The sequence below is a fragment of the Dendrobates tinctorius genome, unplaced genomic scaffold (assembly GCF_039654945.1).
Source record: "Dendrobates tinctorius isolate UK_male_01 unplaced genomic scaffold, ASM3965494v1 ptg000008l, whole genome shotgun sequence".
Lineage (NCBI taxonomy): Eukaryota > Metazoa > Chordata > Amphibia > Anura > Dendrobatidae > Dendrobates > Dendrobates tinctorius.
The window spans coordinates 54,962,598-54,985,021 of NW_027361676.1; positions in this window are offsets into that span (position 1 = coordinate 54,962,598).

Sequence of the window (22,424 nt, forward strand, 5' to 3'; positions counted from 1 at the left end):
CTATCCTTCTCACACTAAGAGAAACTATCGCAATCCCTCACACTTAAAACCTGTGCCACTGACCCCCACCCTCCCGCTCCCTCTCTCTGGAGCACTTTGGAATGCCCGCTCCATCTGCCACAACCTCTTTACCTCCAGCAACCTTTCCTTCCTGGCCCTCACTGAGACCTGTCTGACACCCCCTGACACAACCTACCCTCCGCACTGAGATAAGGTGGCCTCCACTTTACCCACACTCCTCGCCCTGGCAACAGACATGGGGAGGAGTGGGTTTCCTTGTTTCTAAAAACTGCTCCTTTAACCCTACCCACCCCCACCTTCCCTTATCCTCCCTTCTATCGAGGTTCACTCCCTCCATATCTACTCTCTCTAATCTCCAAATGGCTGTCATATACCGACCACCGGGCTCAGCCACTAACTTCATCAACCAATTCTCCACCTGGCTCCTCCACTTTTTCTCTGCTGACATCCCCACCATCATCATGGGGGATTTCAACATCCCCATTTACACCCACCAGCCAGCAGCCTCCAAACTCCTGTCACTTACCTCCTCCTTTGGAGTTACTCAGTGGTCCTCCACAGACACCCACACAGACGGACATACATTAGACCTCATCTTCACCCGCCGCTGTTCCTTACATAATCTCACAACCTCTCCCTTCCCCCTATCTGATCACCATCGACTCATCTTCTCATCCTTGTCCTTCTCACCTGCCCCCCATGTCCAGCCACTAGCACATCCTCACTGAAACCTTGCACACCTAGACACTCACAGATTCTCTTTTACCTCTGTCCTCGATATGGACACTGCCATTGCTTTCTACAATGCCAACTCACATCAGCCATAGACAAAGTCGCCCCTCCCATGCATGGCAAAGTGTGACAAATCAATAGGAAACCCTGGCACAACAACTTCACGAAAAAACTTCGACAAGCATCCAGGGTCGTGGAGCGGCATTGGAAGAAAACACACCTGCCAGATGACTTCACTTGCCTTCAAATTAGACCTCACCTCTGCTAAGCAGACCTATTTCGCAAACCTTGTATCTTCATTATCCCACAACCCAAAACAACTTTTCAGCACATTTAACTCTCTCCTTCACCCACCACTGCCACCTCCAACTCCCCCCATCTCGGCCGAGGACTTTGCCACCTTCTTCAAAAACCTGATCGACCAAAAAAGGCAAACTGTTACTGTTCCACCACCCCAACCACTCCACATACCATACCTCTACCCTTCCCTAATAACCTCCCTCTCCAACATCACTGAAGGAGAGCTTACTCATCTTCTTTCCAAATCACACCTCACCACCTGTGCACTTGACCCCATCCCTTCCCACCTGCTCCCCAACCTCACGAACACGCTCACCCCAGGCCTAATTCATCTTTTCAACCTATCACTGTCTTCTGGTACCTTCCCCTCTGCTATGCCCAGCTATCGCCCCATATCACTGCTCCCGTTTGCTTCCAAACTCCTTGAACAGCATGTCCATGCTCAACTTTCCTCCCACCTCTCATCTAACTCCCTCCTTGACATCCTCAAATCTGGCTTCTGCCCCACCACTCCACTGAAACTGCCCTGACCAAAAATACTAATGACGTACTCACAGCCAAAGCAAACAGACAGTTCTCCAAATAATCCAAAAAGCTTCCCAAAGGAGCAATTTTTTTTATATATTTCATCCTCTTTTAGGATGAAAAACTTTTTCAATACCAAAAAAATGAAACTATCAAGATTTTCATCATGTGTTTCAACAAAATGTTTGGTAGCTCCTGAATAGGATGCATTTTTGGATTATTCAATTAGATAAAAAGCAACCAAAGGGATTAAATTATCGCAGAGATACCATGTATATTTATTATGCATAAAAGGTGTATGAAGGGAAAGGAAGAGAAGGAAGGAAAAAAGGGGAAAATTTTTGAAGTTTTTTTTTTGTAATTTTTTGGAACAGCATATACCTCATTATATGAATGCAATAATTTTAATAGTGGTTCATTTCATGCATACATTTATATGTATATGAAGGTTAATAATAAATATACTGTCTGTTAATAAAAAAATATGTGCTATGGTATATGATATTGCATGAATATATAAACTATATGCTTTTTTATGTGAAATTTTTTCATGTTGAATTAGTTTCTGCAATGCGAGCTCTGTTGCGTGTATTCTGTTAGGTGTAGCTGCTAATTAACTGTGATGTCATAGAAACTCACACCTGTATAAATTACTTCTCTAGTTGTTATTTTGATGCATTCTATGACTATGGGCTGATAGCCAGAAACGCGTAAGAATGTGACTCTGTTTTTATCTATCTGAGGATATATCTACACGTTTTTATGATGGTGTGAAATAAAGAAGAATTGTTTTTTATTATTCAGCTATATGATCCGACAACTTTTTTTTTTCCTCTCATTGTGATCCGACGATCAGACGGAATTTTTTGGATCGCTGCTGGCAAATTCAAGGCTACCAAGCACATTGACACGGTGAGGCATTCCGTTTTTCCCTGCATTCACACATCCAAACTCTTGCCACCTCCTGACGTCTCCAACTCAAAAATATTTTCAGAATCCGTCCCTTCCTCAGCCCTCAATCTACTAAAACTCTTGTACATGCCCTCATCATCTCCCTCCTTGACTACTGCAACACTCTCCTCTGTGACCTCCCTGCTAACTCTCTTGCACCACTCCAGTCTGTCCACAACTCTGCTGCCCAACTAATCCACCTCTCTCCTCACTACTCCCCTGTCTCTCCCCTCTGCAAATCCCTCCACTGGCTCCCAATTCCCCAACAAATCCAGTTCAAACTACTAAAACTGACCTACAAAGCCATCCACAACCAGTCCCCTCCTTATATTTCTGAACTAATCTCCCAATATCTTCCCTCACGTAATCTTCGATCCTTTCAAGACCACCTAATCTCCTCTACACTTATTCGCTCCTCACATAACCGCCTCCAAGATTTCTCTCGAATATCCCCCATCCTCTGAAATTCCATGCCTCAACACGTCCAATTATCCACCACTCTCGGATCCTTCAACCGAAACCTGAAAACCCATCTTTTCTGGAAAGTTTACAGCCCGCAATAACCATTCTGCCGCTTCACCACTACCCGAGCTGCCGCCTCATCACCACCAGAGCTGCTGCACCCCTGACCTTCTGTCTCTTCCACACTATCCCATAGAATGTAAGTCCGCAAGGACAGGTTCCTCTCCCCTCTGTACCAGTCTGTCATTGTAAATTTGTTTACTGTTAACGATATCTATAACTTTATATGTACCCCCCTTCTCATGTACAGCACCATGGAATTAATGGTGCTATATAAATAAATAATAATAATGTAATAGACTAGCTACTAACAATGCAATAATGTTGATGAAATAATAAAGACAATTTTAGTTCATAAACCTTCATGGAGGTATCATATGTAATTACAACCTCCTCTGGATCTTGAAAATTAGAGCCAATCAGCCAATTTAAGCATCATTCATATTCATTATCAGCACCACAAAATTAGTTAGGTAGAACTGCTTTTGAAAAAAATTTGGAAAATCCAGCAAACGCAAAAGTAATAAAACATCAAATTTATTGGTAGATTAAAACATGAAAAAGAAACATTTAAAAACCATGATAGTATAGCGGTCGATGCGTTTCAAGCTACAGCTCATAATCATGACAACTAACATGTGAGAGCTATGGAAATATATAGCAGAAAATTGGTGTGTAATAGACAAATCACAAATATGCTTAATTGCTAACCTTTTTGTGCCCAGGAGAAAGGAAGAAATGTAAAGGAAGGGGGAGGGGGAGAGGGAATGTGGGGACTCAAAGAACATATTTCACAAATTATTATTTTTTTTTAAATATTTTTTTTTCCGTGTTTGACACAGCTTTATATATATGAGAGAAATGAGGAATGCTGGTATAAATATATAACAGTAGATATATTTAATAATTATTTATATAATCATTTTGAAAACTATAACCCTTTTCTCATATTGTGAATGTATTGTGTGGGATTGAGCAGTATTTGACCGATTTTTGTGAAATACTGTATGTTCTTTGAGTCCCCACACTCCCTCTCCCCCTCCCTTTTTTTTCTTTCTTTCTCCTGGGCACACATAGGGTTAGCAATTAAGCGCATTTATGATTTTTCTATTCCACGTCCATTTTCTATGCTATTTATTTCCATAGCACCTGCATGTTAGTTGTCATGATTAAGAGCTAGTGTCGATTGTTATACTATCAAGGTTTTACATTTTTTCTTTTTCATGTTTTAACCCCTTCACCCCCAAGGGTGGTTTGCACGTTCATGACCGAGCCAATTTTTACAATTCTGACCACTGTCCCTTTATGAGGTTATAACTCTGGAACGCTTTAACGGATCTAGGCGATTCTGAGATTGTTTTCTCGTGACATATTGTACTTCACTTTAGTGGTAAAATTTTTTCTCTATAACTTGCGTTTATTTATGAAAAAAACAGAAATATGGCGAAAATTTTGAAAATTTTGCAATTTTCAAACTTTGAATTTGCATGCCCTTAAAACAGAGAAATATGTGACACAAAATAGTTACTAAATAACATTTCCCACATGTCTACTTTACATCAGCACAGTTTGGGAAACAACTTTTTTTGTTAGGAAGTTATAAGGGTTAAAATTTGACCAGCGATTTCTAATTTTTACAACAAAACTTACAAAACCATTTTTTTTAGGGACCACCTCACATTTGAAGTCACTTTGAGGGGTCTATATGGCAGAAAATACCCAAAAGTGACACCATTCTAAAAACTGCACCCCTGAAGCTACTCAAAACTACATTCAAGAAGATTATTAACCCTTCACGTGCTCCAGGAGCAGAAGCAACGTGGAAGGAAAAAATGCATATTTAACTTTTTAGTCACAAAAATAATATTTTAGCAACAATTTTTTTATTTTCCCAAGGGTAACAGGAGAAATTGGACCCCAAAAGTTGTTGTCAAATTTGTCCTGAGTACGCTGATACCCAATATGTGGGGGGAACCACTGTTTGGGCACATGGCAGGGCTCAGAAGGGATGGAGCCCCGTTTGACTTTTTCAACCTAAAATTGGCTGGAATTGAGATCGGACGCCATGTCGCGTTTGACGAGTGTCTGATGTGCCTAAACAGTGGAAACCCCCCACAAGTGACCCCATTTTGGAAACTAGACCCCCTAAGGAACTTATCTAGATGTGTGGTGACCACTTTGAACCCCCAAGGGCTTCACAGAAGTTTATATCGCCCGGGCGCGAAAATAAAAAATCATATTTTTTCCACAAACATGATCATTTAGTCCCCAATATTTTGTTTTCCCAAGGGTAACAGGAGAAATTGGACCCCAAAGGTTGTTGCCAAATTTGTCCTGAGTACGCTGATACCCAATATGTGGGGGGGAACCACTGTTTGGGCACATGGCAGGGCTCAGAAGGGAAGGAGCCCCGTTTGACTTTTTCAACCTAAAATTGGCTGGAATTGAGATCGGACGCCATGTCGCGTTTGACGAGCGTCTGATGTGCCTAAACAGTGGAAACCCCCAAGTGACCCCATTGTGGAAACTAGACCCCCTAAGGAACTTATCTAGATGTGTGGTGACCACTTTGAACCCCCAAGGGCTTCACAGAAGTTTATAACACCCAGGCGTGAAAATATAAAATCATATTTTTTCCACAAACATGATCATTTAGTCCCCAATATTTTGTTTTCCCAAGGGTAACAGGAGAAATTGGACTCCAAAGGTTGTTGTCAAATTTGTCCTGAGTACGCTGATACCCAATATATGGGAGGGAACCACTGTTTGGGCACATGGCAGGGCTCAGAAGGGAAGGAGCCCTGTTTGACTTTTTCAACCTAAAATTGGCTGGAGTTGAGATCGGACGCCATGTCGCGTTTGACGAGCGTCTGATGTGCCTAAACAGTGGAAACCCCCCACAAGTGACTCCATTTTGGAAACTAGACCCCCTAAAGAACTTATCTAGATGTGTGGTGACCACTTTGAACGCCCAAGTGTTTCACTAAAGATTATATTGCCCAGGCGTGAAAATATAAAATCCTGTTTTGTTCCCACATAAATGATCATTTAGTCCCCAATTTTTAATTTTCCCAAGAGTAACAGGAGAAATTGGACCCCAAAAGTTGTTGTCCAATTTGTCCTGAGTACCCTGATACCCCACATGTGGGAGAAAACTACTGTTTGGGCACACGTCAGGGCTCAAAAGGGAAGTAATGACGTTTTGGAAAGCAGACTTTGATGGAATGGTCTGCGGGTGTCATGTTCCATTTGCAGAGCCCTTGATGTTCCTAAACAGTAGAAACCCCCCATAAGTGACCCCATTTTGGAAACTAGACTCCCTAAGGAACTTATCTAGATGTGTGATGAGCACTTTGAACCCCCAAGTGTTTCACTAAAGATTATAATGCCCAGGCGTGAAAATATAAAATCCTGTTTTGTTCCCACATAAATGATCATTTAGTCCCAATTTTTAATTTTCCCAAGAGTAACAGGAGAAATTGGACCCCAAAAGTCATTGTCCAATTTGTCCTGGGTACTCTGGTACCCCACATGTGGGAAAAAACTGTTAAGGCACACGTCGGGGCTCGAAAGGGAAGTAGTGTTGTTTTGGAATGCAGATTTTGATGGTCTGCTGGCGTCATGTTCCATTTGCAGAGTCCCTGATGTGCCTAAACAGGAAAAAAACCCACATATGACATCATTTTGGATACTAGACCCCCAAAGAACAAATCTAGATGTGCCCCCAACTAATCTAAAGTAAATTAGTAGTGCATGGAGGTGTGGTACAATTTGAAGCACTCCTTCATGCACAGGCCAGGTTTTTCGGGGCAGGTGTCGCATTGATAAGTGGTGTCCCTGCGTATTCCTTTTTTGTAACACACTCGACACCTTTTTTGCGGCTTACCTTTTCTTGGGGTTGGCGGGACCACCCCCGGAAAATGCTGACCTGGGACAATATGAGCACCTTCAGTTCCTGAAGTACTGGGGCCCGCTCCTTCCTGAGCGCCAAACATCAGGGCCTTAACCACTACCTCCTGGAACTGAAGGTACGTCGTATCGCTGGGGCATGCACATTGTGACAGCAGGAATGCGTTGAGCATTGGAATTTGGACGATGTGCACGGCCAGCTTTTTGTACCACGCCTTGGCCTTCCTCAATGCATTGTATGGTTGGAGGAGTTGATCGGAGAGATCAACTCCCCCCATGTTTTTGTTGTACCTTACTACACATGTCAGTTTGCGGACCTGTGTAGAGGTACCCCGTACAGTGCAGAGGGTACTGCCATCATTGTGTATGGTGGTCAAGAGATGGACATCTCTCTTGTCCTTGTACTTGACCACCAGCAGGTGGTCGCTACATTGGGCTCTGCTCTCACCTTTTCGGAGCATCTGCCCAAGTAGCGTCTTCGGGAGGCCTCTCTGATTTTTGCGGACAGTACCGCAGGCTGCGGTACGTCGCTCAGAGAGGGATTTGTAGAGTGGGATGCTGGTATAAAGTTATCAGTGTAGAGGTGATAACCTTTATCCAGCAGTGGGTGCACCAAATCCCACACAATTTTCCCACTCACTCCCAGGAAAGGAGGACACTCAGGGGGTTCAATCCAGGTGTCCTTCCCTTCGTAAACTCTAAACTTGTGAGTGTACCTTGAGGTACTCTCACACAACTTATAGAGTTTGATTCCATACCTGGCCCTCTTACTGGGCAGGTATTGACGGAATCGCAGCCTTCCCTTGAAGTGAACCAAGGACTCATCCACGCAGATGTCCCTTTGGGGCACATACACTTCAGCAAACTTTTTGTTGAAGTGTTCGATGACCGGCCGAACTTTGAACAGACGGTCAAAGTTGGGGTCATCTCGTGCGGGACACTCTGCATTATCAGTATAATGCAGAAACTTGTGGATGGCCTCAAAACGCGTCCAGGCCATGACCATTCGGAACACTGGAGTGTTGTATAAAATATCAACACTCCAATATTGCCGAATTTCCGGCTTCTTCAGTATCCCCATATGGAGGACCAGGCCCCAAAACTGCGTAATTTCAACTGCGTCTACAGGAGACCAGTTTGAAAATGTTGAACGCGGGTTTTGCTCCAAAAATTGACGAACGTACAAATTAGTTTGCTCCACCATGAGGTTAACAAAATCCTCAGAGAAAAAGACTTTGAAAAAGTCAATTTCTGTGAGGCCGGTGGTGTCAAACTTGATTCCTGATTCTGCCACAAAATCAGGAATCAGTGGCTCGTAATTTTCGGGGGTCGAGGTCCATACGGGGAGCACTGGGTCAGCTGCGGGCATGGTGGGCGCTGCCTCATCTTCTGTCCTGGAGCGTCTGCGTGGCGGTTCCGCAGGACCCGAGGAGGAAGATGAGGAGGGGGAAGAGGAAGAAGAAGAGGATGAAGAATCCGAAAAATAAAGATAAGTCGGATCGTCATCCAAATCGCTATCAGTGTCGGAGGCAAGTATAGCATATGCCTCCTCCATTGAATAGCGCTGTTGGGATGAATTTGATGACATTTTTGTGTAAATATGGTGCTTAGGTGTACAGTTTATTGAAAACTGTATGTGTACGTGAGGGGGGGAGTGATTGGTGTAAACTTTCTGTAAAGAAAAAGCTGTGGAAAAAAGTCTAAAACAGCAGGCCCTAGCTGATAAGTGTCACTTATCAAAACTAGGCTGCTGGATGTGCGCACGGGGTGGCGCAAGGGGGGGTGGTGGAAAAAAAAAGGAAAACGGCAGGCACAAACTCTGATAAGTGAACTGTGTCACTTATCCAAGTTTCGCAGCTGCGGGATGTGTGTACGGAGGGGCTAAGGAAAAAAAAGCGAGCTCGAGTGTTGATCGGTGAACTGCGTCACCAATCAACACTCTGCGGCTGCGCACGGAGGTGGCGCAAAAGTGGGGTGGAGGGGGGTAAAAATAGGGAGAAAGGGGATGGGGGGAATGGGGTGGATGAAGACAGATTGGGCAGGGATCAACAGTTAGGGTTGTAGTTAGGTGGCACAAAGGGGGGGTGAAAAAAATGAAAAACGGCAGGCACAAGCTTGGATAAGTGACGTGTGTCACTTATCCAACTTTTGGGGCTGCGGGATGTGTGTACGGAAGTGGCGCAAAGGGGGCTAAGGAAAAAAGCGAGCTCGAGTGTTGAGCGGTGAACTGCGTCACCAATCAACGCTTGGCGGCTGCGCACGGAGGTGGCGCAAAAGTGGGGTGGAGGGGGGTAAAAATTGGGGGAAGGGGATGGGGGGATTGGGGTGGATGAAGAGAGATTGGGCAGGGATCAACAGTTAGGGTTGTAGTTAGGTGGCACAAAGGGGGGTGAAAAAAATGAAAAACGGCAGGCACAAGCTTGGATAAGTGACGTGTGTCACTTATCCAACTTTTGCGGCTGCGGGATGTGTGTACGGAAGTGGGGCAAAGGGGGCTAAGGAAAAAAGCGAGCTCGAGTGTTGATCGGTGAACTGCGTCACCGATCAACGCTCGGCGGCTGCGCACGGAGGTGGCGCAAAAGTGGGGTGGAGGGGGGTAAAAGGGGGGTTGGAGGGGGGATGGGGGATGAAGATAGATTGGGGGGTGAAGATAGATTGGGCAGGGGATCAGGGATCAATTAACACTTACAGTTGTAGTTTTCTTTCTTCTTTCTTCTGCAGGGATCGTGATGCTACAAGCTGTGGCACCACAATACCCAGCACAGGAGCTCTTGCTGCGTCGGACCTCTCTGCAGGAATCCTCAGCTAGAGTGAGGACCCCTGCAGACAGGTCAGACAGGTCAGAGGCAGGTCAGGGGGCAGGTCACAGAGCGGTCACATCGCTGCTGTGACCTGTCATTGGTGGGAATGATTACATCGATCCCACCAATCCCTGATCTGCCTGGTGACCATGGCAACTGCCTAGAATCGGAGCTCACCCCCAACACATTAACCCTTGGCACACTGCGATCAAACACGATCGCAGTGTACCAGGGGTTTAGGGAAGTGTTATGAATGAGTCACCGGAGGAGGAGGAAAAAACAAAAATACAAGCTAAGTCCAGAAAACCGGAGAGGTTGGTAGCTAGCGGATTGCAGACCCCTGATCCTATTCACAGCAACTAACAGTAGCCGTGGGGTGTTCCTACGGAGGTCCTAGACACCTTGTTCACACCCGGAGAACTAAATAAACCTAAAGAAAGAAAGGGGAAGTCTAAACTGCCCCAGAGCAGACCTCAAAGCAATAGACAGCCCCCAACATGTATTGACGGTGAAAACAGATGAAAACACAAACACAGACAGAAAGACAGGCTGAGCAAACGATGGGGCCCTCACTAACTAGATAGGACAGGAAAGAAAAGCAACTGTCGGCAATCACGCAAAAACCCTGCCAAAAAATAATGTCCAACACATCTGAAAGAAAAAGCCCTGAAGTCACTAGACTTCAAAATCACTATATCAGCACTCAGGTATATTCTGAAAACAGAGCAAAGAGATCAACTGATGAGAGACAAAAATGGAGTTCAGCCAGTCCCAACCAGGGCTGGCTGAACACAAACACTAAGTAAACCAGACAAAATCTCATGGAACAGTAGCAGAGCAAAAACTTAGCTTTAGTAGATAGGACTAAACTGGAGGCCAGAGCTCAGAGCAGAGAGGATCACCAGCAACCCAGCAGGGCATTGGCGGCCTTATATCCACTCAGAGATTCCGGATGTCCAATCACACTCCACCTGTTCAGATGACAGGTTTTTCCCATCCAAATCAATTTCACTACCTCCTTTCACCAACAGAGGGAGTTCATCGGACATCAGAGGTGAAGGAGAAAATGAGCTCATAACAGTACCTCCCCCTTGAGGAGAGGTCACCGAACCCTCATCCACTCCACCTGGGCGATCAGGATGGGCCCGATGAAAAGCACGAACCAATCTTTCGGCATGAATATCGGATGCAGAGACCCAAGAATTATCCTCCTGGCCATAACCCTTCCACTTAACCAAATACTGGAGTCTCCGTCTAGCCAGACGAGAATCCAGTATCTTCTCAACCTCATATTCCACATTACCTTCAACCAATACAGGGTCAGGAGGTGCCACCACAGGAACTACTGGCTCAAGAATCCTCTTTAACAGAGACTTATGAAACACGTTATGGATCCTGAATGTAACAGGAAGAGCCAATCGAAAAGAGACCGGATTAAGAATCTCCAAAATCTTGTAAGGTCCAATAAATCTAGGTTTAAACTTTGGAGAAGCCACCTTCATAGATATATTCTTTGATGACAACCAAACCATATCACCCACCTTAAACCGGGGACCAATGGTCCCATGCCGGTTGGAAAACCGCTGGGCCTTTTCCTGGAAGAGAGATAACTTATCCACCACTTGGTGCATTCTCTCCACCACAGTGTCAACACCTGGGCCGGCAGAAGACTCCATCTGCCCTGAAGAGAATCGAGGATGAAACCCAAAGTTACGAAAAAAAGGTGACATCAAAGTGGCAGAACTAGCTATATTATTTAAAGCAAATTCGGCCAAGGGCAAATTGAAACCCAATCATCCTGAGCAGCAGAAATAAAACACCTCAAATAAGACTCCAAAGTCTGGTTTGTTCTCTCCATCTGCCCATTGGTCTGAGGGTGAAACGCAGAGGAGAAGGACTACTGAATTCCCAGCTTGGCACAAAAAGTCCTCCAAAATCTAGAAACAAACTGAACTCCTCTGTCAGACACAATGTTCTCAGGAATCCCATGCAAGCGAACCACCTGTTGCAAAAACAAGGGCACCAACTCTGAGGAAGATGGCAACTTAGGGAGTGGTACAAGATGGAACATCTTAGAGAATCTATCACAAATTACCCAAATAACAGTCACTGTCTGAGAGACAGGCATATCTGAATTAAAATCCATTGAAATATGGGTCCATGGCCTCCTGGGCACCGGCAAAGGCATCAACAACCCACTAGAGCGAGAACAAGGTTTAGACCGGGAGCAAGTCCCACAGGACTGCACAAAATTCCTGATATCACGAGACAAGGTGAGCCACCAAAAAGACCGACTCACCAAATCTCTAGTACCAAAAATACCTGGATGACCAGCCAATGCGGAGCAATGAACTTCAGACATTACTCTCTTCCTCCACTGGTCAGGAACATACAATTTTCCAATGGGACAACGCTCAGGTTTGGCCCTCCTGAAACTCTTCCAGAGCACGTCTCAAATCAGGCGAGATGGCAGAAAGAACTATCCCCTCACCTAAGATGGTAGCAGGCTTGGTCACAATAGGAGAATCCGCAAAGAAACTAGTAGAGAGGGCGTCTGCCTTGACATTCTTAGTGCCCGGAAGAAAAGAGACCACAAAATCAAAACATGTGAAAAACAAGGCCCACCTAGCCTGTCTAGGATTCAAGTGTTTGGCCGACTCAAGGTAAATCAAATTCATGTGGTCAGTAAGGACCACGACTTGATGTTTAGCTCCCTCCAACCAATGTCTCCACTCCTCAAATGCCCATTTCATGGCTAACAGTTCCCGATTCACCACATCATAGTTGCGTTCGGATGGGGAGAACTTTCGGGAAAAGAAAGCACAGGGATTCATTTTAGATGTTACCGGATCTTTTTGGGACAAAACAGCTCCTGCACCAATCTCTGAAGCCTCCACCTCTACCTGAAACGGGAGTGAGACATCAGGTTGCCGCAAAACCAGAGCAGAAGTGAACCTCCGCTTCAGCTCCTGAAAGGAAGAAACAGCCTCTGGAGACCAATTCAGCACATCAGCACCCTCCTTAGTCAAATCAGTCAATGGTTTAGCAATACCAGAAAAATTAGCTATAAATTTATGATAAAAATTAGCAAAACCCAAAAACTTCTGGAGGGCCTTCAAAGAAGTGGGCTGAACCCAATCATAAATGGCCTGTACCTTGGCCGGGTCCATTTCAATAGTTGACGGAGACAAAACAAATCCCAAAAATGAAATCCTCTGTACACCAAAAAGGCATTTCGATCCCTTAACATACAGGGAATTCTCCTTCAAAATCCGGAACACAGTCTGAACATGTTCCACATGAGAGTCCCAATCCCTGGAAAAGATCAAAATATCATCCAGATAGATGATCAAAAATTTATCCACAAAGTCCCGGAAAATATCATTCATGAAGCACTGGAAGACAGAAGGGGCATTAGTGAGCCCAAAAGGCATCACCTGGTACTCAAAATGTCCCTCCGGAGTATTAAACGCCGTCTTCCATTCATCCCCATGCTTAATGCGAATAAGATTATACGCCCCCCTGAGGTCAAGCTTGGTAAACCAGCAAGCACCTTTAACTCTGGAGAATAGATCTGAAATCAGGGGTAACGGATACTGATATTTAACAGTAATTTTGTTGAGGGAACGATAGTCAATACAAGGCCTTAATGAACCATCTTTCTTGGCCACGAAAAAAAACCCAGCACCCAAGGGTGAAGAGGATGGTCTAATATGACCCTTCTCCAACGACTCCTTAATATAAGATCGCATAGCCTCGTGCTCGGGTACAGATAAATTGAAAAGTCGACCCTTGGGAAATTTACACCCAGGGCTCAACTCAATTGCACAGTCATAACTCCTATGAGGAGGCAAAGACGCAGACTTATTCTCGCTAAATACATCAAAAAATCAGCCGAACAGTCAGGAACATCATGCGACTGGGGAGAGGTGGAGAAAACAGAAGCGTCACCAAGAGCACAATGACAACCCCAACTCACCACAGACACAGATTTCCAATCCAAAACTTGATTATGGATTTGCAACCAGGGAAATCCCAGAACAATGGTATCATGCAAATTATGCAACACCAAAAATCTGCAATTTTCTTGATGGTCTTGGGCGACTCGCATTACCACCTGGGTCCAAAACTGAGGTTTATTCCTCACCAAAGGAGTAGCATCAATACCCCTCAAAGGTATAGGCATCTGCAGAGGTGTCATAGGAAACCCACAACGTTTAGCAAAATCCAAGTCCATCAGGTTCAGAGCAGCTCCCGAATCCACAAAAGCCTTGGCGGAAAATGTGGACAGGGAGCAGATCAGAGTAATTGCCAGAAGAAACTTAGGTTGAACACCACCCACAGCAAATGTGTGTGCAAAACGTTTCTCTCGTTTAGGGCAGACAGAAATCATATGAGAGGCATCTCCACAGAAAAAACACAGCTTATTACGCCTTCTGAACTCCTGACTTTGCGCCCTAGACAAAACTCTATCACATTGCATAGGTTCAGACATTTGTTCAACAGGTGGCAACATTTCTCGTGTACTTTTACGTTCACATAAACGCCGATCAACCTGAATGGCTAATAACATAGAATCGTCAAGACCAGAGGGAACAGGAAATCCCACCATAGTATCTTTTACGGTTTCTGACAAACCCTTCCGAAAGAGAGTTGCCAAGGCACCATCATTCCAGGTAGTAAGGACCGCCCACTTTCGGAATTTTTGACAGTATAACTCTGCAGAATCCTGACCCTGGCTCAAAACCAACAGGGCTTTCTCAGCTTGATCAATAGCATTAGGTTCATCATACGACAACCCCAAGGCTTGAAAAAATGCTTCCACATTAGTTAGAATGGGATCATCAGGTGTCAAAGAAAACGCCCAATCCTGGGGATCGCAGCGCAGCAAAGAGATGACATTTTAACCTGCTGCGCAGAGCTCCCCGATGAGTTAGGCTTCAAGGCAAGAAATAATTTACAATTATTCTTAAAATTCAAAAATTTAGACCGATCCCCAAAAAACACGTCAGGAGTAGGAATCGTTGGTTCAGCAGCATGTGAATGAGCAAGATAGGCGGAAATTCCCCGCACTACAGCAGCCAGCTGCTCCACACGATCAGACAATTGCTTAATCTCTATTAAGAAAATTCCTCCTATGGCCCCAGAGAAAAAGAGGAAAAAATATACATAAAAAAATTGTGACAATTTTTTTTTTTTTTTACAATTCTTTCCTGCTATTGAGTACCCTAGAATCTGCAGTAGGGCTGGTGATTCTGTTATGAATGAGTCACCGGAGGAGGAAAAAACAAAAATACAAGCTAAGTCCAGAAAACCGGAGAGGTTGGTAGCTAGCGGATTGCAGACCCCTGATCCTATTCACAACAACTAACAGTAGCCATGGGGTGTTCCTATGGTGATCCTAGACACCTCATTCACAGCCGGAGAACTAAATAAACCTAAAGAAAGAAAGGGGAAATCTAAACTGCCCCAGAGCAGACCCCAAAGCAATAGACAGCCCCCAACATGTATTGACGGTGAAAACAGATGAAAACACAAACACAGACAGAAAGACAGGCTGAGCAAACGATGGGGCCCTCACTAACTAGATAGGCCAGGAAAGAAAAGCAACTGTCTGCAATCACACAAAAACCCTGCCAAAAAATAATGTCCAACACATCTGAAAGAAAAAGCCCTGAAGTCACTAGACTTCAAAATCACTATATCAGCACTCAGGTATATTCTGAAAACAGAGCAAAGAGATCAACTGATCAGAGACAAAAATGGAGTTCAGCCAGTCCCAACCAGGGCTGGCTGAACACAAACACTAAGTAAACCAGACAAAATCTCATGGAACAATAGCAGAGCAAAAACTTAGCTTTAGTAGCTAGAACTAAACTGGAGGCCAGAGCTCAGAGCAGAGAGGATCACCAGCAACCCAGCAGGGCGTTGGCGGCCTTATATCCACTCAGAGATTCCGGATGTCCAATCACACTCCACCTGTTCAGATGACAGGTTTTTCCCATCCAAATCAATTTCACTACCTCCTTTCACCAGCAGAGGGAGTTCATCGGACATCAAAGATGAAGGAGAAAATGAGCTCATAACAGGGCAGCATTGGCAGGGAGGGGGCTCAATTCGTGCCTCCCTGAGACCCCCACAGCAGCGCAATGTGCAGCGCTGCTGCGCAGGTCTCCTTCCCTCAGGTCCCCGGATCCAAAATGGTGACGGGGACATTCGTGGGCCTGCAGGGAGCCGACTTCCTCAGTACCTGCAAAGCGCAGGCACGAGGAAGCCTTCTGCACTGCCTGTGACAGATCGCTGATCTGTCACAGTGATCTGTGATATGACAAATCAGCGATATGTCACATGACAGTTATGTCCCCCCTGGGACATTGTAATAAAGTTAAAAAAAAGTGTAAAAATAATTTATAAAAAAATCGCTAAATAAATTAGAAAAAAAAAATATTCCCTAATAAATTTATTTTTTGGAAATAAAAAAAAGCAATAAAAGTACACATATTTGGCATTGCCGCGTCCATAACCACCTGCCCTATAATACTGTCCCACTAGTTAAACCCTTTATTGAACCCCTTAAAAAGTAAAAATAAAAGACAAAGTAAAAAATAAATCTTTATCATCATACCACCGAACAAAAAGTGCAATAACGCGCGATCAAAAAGACAGATATAAATAACCATGGTACCGATGAAAACCTCATCTTGTTCCGCAAAAAATGAGCTGCAACACAGCATCATCAGCAAAAAAATAAAAAAGTTATAGCTCGCAGAATAAAGTGATGCAATAATAATTATTTTTTATATAAAATTGTTTTCATTGCATAAAAGCGCCAAAACATAAAAAACGACATAAATGAGGTTTCACTGTAACCGTACTGACCCAAAGAATAAAACCGCCTTATCAATTTTACCGCACGTGAAACGGTGTAAACGCACCCCCCAAAAGAAATTCTTGAAATGCTGTTTTTTGTTCATTCTGCGTCCAAAAAATCAGAATAAAAAGCGATCAAAAAAGTTACGTGCCCTAAAATAGAACCAATAAAAACGTCAACTTGTCCCGCAAAAAATAAGATCTCACATGACTTGGTGGGTCAAAACATGGAAAATTTATAGCTCTCAAAATGTGGTGATGCAAAAACTATTTTTACAATAAAAAGCGTATTTTAGCGTGTGACTGCTGCCAAACATAAAAACCCGCCATATATAGTAAATCAAACCCCAATTTATAACCCCCTAAGTTAGGAAAAATAATAACATTTAAAAAAAAGTATTTATTTCCATTTTCCCATTAGGGTTAGGGCTAGGGTTAGGGCTAGAGCTAGGGTTAGGGTTAGGGCAAGGGCTAGGGTTAGGGCTAGGGTTAGGGTTGAGGTTAGGGTTAGGGGTGTGTTGGAGTTGGGGTTGGAGTTAGAATTGGGGGGTTTCCACTGTGTGGGCACATCAGGTGCTCTCCAAACGCAACATGGTGTCTGATCTCAATTCCAGCCAATTCTGCATTGAAAAAGTCAAATGGTGTGCCTTCCCTTTCAAGCTCTACCATGTGCCCAAACAGTGTTTTACCAGCCACATATGGGGTATCAGCCTACTCAGGACAAATTGCATAACAACTTTTGGGTTCCAATTTCTCCTGTTACCCTTAGGAAAATAAAAACTTGTGGGCAAAAATATCATTTTTGTGGAAAAAAATATGATTTTTTTATTTTCACGCCCGGGCATTATAAACTTCTATGAAGCACTTGGGGGTTCAAAGTGCTCATCACACATCTAGATAAGTTCCGTGGGGGGTCTAGTTTCCAAAATGGGGTCACTTGTGGGCATAAATGAGGTTTCACTGTAACCGTACTGACCCAAAGAATAAAACCGCCTTATCAATTAAACCGCACGTGAAACGTTGTAAACGCACCCCCCAAAAGAAATTCTTGAAATGCTGTTTTTTGTTCATTCTGCGTCCAAAAAATCAGAATAAAAAGCGATCAAAAAAGTCACGTGCCCTAAAATAGTACAAATAAAAACATCAACTTGTCCCGCAAAAAATAAGATCTCACATGACTTGGTGGGTCAAAACATGGAAAAATTATAGCTCTCAAAATGTGGTGATGCAAAAACTATTTTTACAATAAAAAGCGTCTTTTAGCGTGACTGCTGCCAAACATAAAAACCCGCCATATATAGTAAATCAAACCCCAATTTATAACCCCCTTAGTTAGGAAAAATAATAACTGTGATAAAACACTCCGGGATCGCCTTTGCTGGGGTCAAAGGTCACGTGCGTTCAGCATGAAACTCAGGCGCAGAGCTGGGATTCGTGTATAACTGACCCTGGGTCAGGTTTATTAACGGTGAAAGCAATGCATAAAGAAATAAAACATAAAACAAATCCTTGCCTGTCCGGCACTAACTAAACAATGGACAACCTAACCACCAACTGGCGGGCTTCTCCCGTCCAGCCAAACCACAGTTGCAGTGGGCACTGCTTCCACGCACGTGTATCTCTCACACAGACAGGCTCTCTGTGTTCCCAGGCTGAGACACTCACACAACCACCTTGCATCCTTTTATATCCACCTCCCATTATCCATTAGTAAGCAGGTGCGATACTGACCAGACTAGGCCACATAGGAAAGGAATCTGGGCGAGATATACCTGCCCTCATCCACTATTCCCACATGATTCTCACATATCCCCCCCTTCTGCTCAGACCACTCCGGTCGAGCAATGACACCCGCCAAACAGTGCACTCGGGACAGGGCATCTGCATTTCCCATCTGTACCCCTGGGCGGTGCTCCACCGTAAAAGTGTAGGCCTGCAGGGCAAGGAACCACCGGGTCACCCGGCTATTCCGTTCCTTGTTCAAGTGCATCCACTTGAGAGGGGCATGGTCAGTGATCAGCCTGAACTTTCGGCCCACCAGGTAATATTTGAGGGCCTCTAGAGCCCACTTAATGGCGAGGCACTCTTTTTCTACGACTGCATACCTTTGCTCGTGTTTGTTCAGCTTCCTGCTGAGATAGAGGACTGGGTGTTCCACTTCGTCCCTCACTTGTGAGAGTACAGCCCCAATACCGGTATCAGAGGCATCCGTTTGTACCACAAACTCACTGCGGAAGTCCGGAGTCACCAGTACGGGCTGAGAGTAAAGTGCCCGTTTTAGGCTATGGAAGGCTTCTTCAGCCGCTAAACTCCATTTAATCATGACGGAGTCTTTCCCTTTTGTAAGATCCGTCAGGGGGGTAGCGATGGCTGAAAAATTGGGTATGAACCGGCGATAATAACCGGCGATCCCCAGGAAGGCTTGCACCTGCTTCTTGTTGACAGGTTGTGGCCAGTCCTGAACCGCCTGAATCTTATCAACTTGGGGTTTAACAACACCCCTCCCAATTACATACCCCAAATACCGGGCTTCTTCTAGCCCGATGTGACATTTCTTGGGGTTCGCGGTTAGACCTGCCTCCCACAGGTCGTCAATCACAGCTTGTACTTTCTGGAGATGAGTCTCCCAGTCCAAGCTGTAAATGACAATGTCATCCAAATAGGCCGAAGCATACCGCCTATGTGGCCTCAAGACTCGATCCATCAGTCTCTGGAAGGTCGCCGGTGCCCCGTGCAGTCCAAATGGCATATACACATACTGAAATAAACCTTCCGGCGTAGCAAATGCCGTCTTTTCTCTGGCAGCCTCCACCAGAGGGATCTGCCAATACCCCTTTGTTAGGTCTAGGGTCGTAATATACTGGGCTTTTCCTAACCGATCTATTAACTCGTCGACCAGGGGCATGGGGTAGGCATCAAATTTTGAGACCGCATTCAGTTTCCTGAAGTCATTGCAGAACCGGATGGTGCCGTCCGGTTTAGGAATTAGCACAATCGGGCTGGACCACGCACTGTGCGATTCCTCAATGACTCCTAACTCTAACATTGCCTTCACTTCTCGGGAAACGGCTTCACGGCGCGCTTCCGGGATTCGGTAGGGCTTTACGTGAACTGTGACACCAGGTTCCGTTACGATGTCATGTTTCATTAGCATAGTCTGCCCGGGTTTTTATGAGAAAAACTTTTGGTTGTGAAGTAGAAACTGCCTGACTTCCATCTTTTGCCGCTCCGAGAGAGTCTCTGCAACCCGTACCTCCGGTACGGTATGCGAGCAGACAGGACGGGCCAGCTCCGCTGACAAGGCAGACCGATCCTTCCAGGGCTTTATCAGATTTACATGATAAATCTGTTCAGGTTTCCGTTTACCTGCCTGGTATACTTTGTAGTTTACTTCACCAACTCTTTCCTTGATCTCAAAGGGGCCCTGCCACTTTGCCAGGAACTTACTGTCCACCGTTGGGACCAGGATCAACACCCTATCTCCGGGTGCAAACGTACGGATCTTGGCGCCCCTATCATAGATTCTTTTTTGGGCTCCTTGAGCCTGTATCATGTGTTCTTTGACGATAGGCATAACAGCCGCAATACGGTCCTGCATTTGTGTGACGTGATCTATCACTGTTTTAAACGGAGTGACCTGACCCTCCCAGGTTTCTTTTGCAACGTCTAACAGTCCGTGAGGACGTCGGGCGTACAATAACTCGAAAGGCGAGAATCCCGTGGAAGACTGGGGTACTTCCCTGATGGCAAAAAGCAAATACGGAAGTAAATAGTCCCAGTTCTTCCCATCCTTGTCTATCACCTTTCTCAGCATCTGCTTCAGAGTTTTATTGAACCGTTCGACCAACCCGTCTGTTTGAGGGTGATACACGGATGTGCGTAACGGTTCGATTTGTAACAATCGGCAGAGCTCCTTCATTATCCTGGACATAAAGGGGGTCCCCTGGTCGGTGAGTATCTGTTTTGGTATACCGACCCGACTAAACACATGCACCAGTTCCTTGGCAATCGTCTTGGTGGCCGTGTTACGCAAAGGGATGGCCTCCGGGTAACGAGTGGCATAATCCAAGATGACCAGGATATGTTGGTGTCCACGTGCAGACCGTGGAAGGGGCCCAACTAAATCCATCCCAATCCTCTCAAACGGGACTTCAATAAGAGGTAGGGGTACCAAAGGGCTACAGAACCGGGGCTTAGGTGCAGAGGCTTGGCAGTCAGGACAAGACTCACAATATACTCGAATATCGTGATGCATGCCTGGCCAAACAAAACAGTGTAATATCCTTTCGGTGGTTTTCTGGACACCCAGGTGACCTCCCATCACATGTCCGTGGGCCAGGTCCAGCACCTGCCACCGGTAGGGTTTTGGCACGACTAATAGTTGCACCGTGTCTTCCCCCTTTTTCTCTATCTGATAGAGTAAATCATTCTCCATAACCATGTAAGGATATGCCAGCCTAGAGCCAGGTTCTACGGGTACCCCATTTATCACTTTTACATTTGTCCTAGCCTGAGAAAGGGTAGGATCCTTTATTTGCTCGCTTTGGAAGTCATCTTTCTGAACTTCTAAATCCGGCAAACGGGGAGGTGGACGGCTGTCGGCCTCCTCCTCTTCCCCGGTCTCCTCCGTATCACCCGCCATGACTGAAAACGGGAACTGCAGGTCATTTCCAGCAGACTCTTCCCCCGAGTCTTCCGGGGAGACCTCTTCCAGGGGTTCGGGACCCACACACTCCCTGGGAGAAGAATCATGTACACTATTACCCGAGGGCATCAACTGATTCTCCCACAATTGCCAGAAGTGGGGAAAATCCCGGCCCAGGATAACATCATGCAATAATGCAGGGACGAGTCCCACTTTATGTTGCACAGACCCATAGGAAATAGTAATGCATATGACCGTGGTGAGGTACGAACAGGTGTCTCCATGCACACACGTTACAGAAAATTTGTCTGATGGTCCAGTCAGGGCTGACACCAGACTGGCCTTCACCAGAGTCACCACACTTCCCGAGTCTAACAATGCCACCACATTTTTTCCATCAACAGTTAAATCACACAAGTGTTTTTCCACCGCCTTTTGACCAGCATTCACACTCACTACCCGTGCAACCATAGACATGCGTTTTTTAGAGTCTGTGACGTCGCACTGCATGGGTTCAGTAGTGAGCGGACAGTTCGCAGCAGTATGTCCCATCTCTTGGCAGCGGAAACACCTAACGGGCCCCTTGCTTAGACCATAGTTCGTTACTCTCGGCCTTGCAGTGCGGGCAGTCCCGTTTTCCTCCCCCAATGTCTTAGGGATTTTTCCATCTCCCCTATTCCCTGGAACAGTCTTACCGGTTCCACGTGGAGATGATGAAGAACTAGGTGGAGTAGTGTCGTCTCGGAGTCCTTCCGCCACGGAGTAACGTTCAACCAGATCCACCAGTTGATCTGCCGTCGTAGGACTTCCATGGCTTACCCACTTCCTCAGGGCTGGCGGTAAAGCTCTCAGGTACTTGTCCATGATGACTCTCTGGATTATCTCTGGCGCTGTTAACACCTCGGGTTGTAGCCACTTCTTCGTCACGTGGATCAGGTCGAACATCTGTGACAGCGGTGGTTTATCTGGCTGATAAGTCCATTGATGCACTCTCTGTGCACGGACAGCGGTCGTCACTCCCAGCCGGGCCAAGATCTCGGATTTCAATTTGTCAAAGTCCTGTGCAGCTTCAGGTTCCAAGTCATAATACGCCTTTTGGGCCTCACCGGAAAGAAACGGGGCAATCAGGCCGGCCCATCGTGCATTCG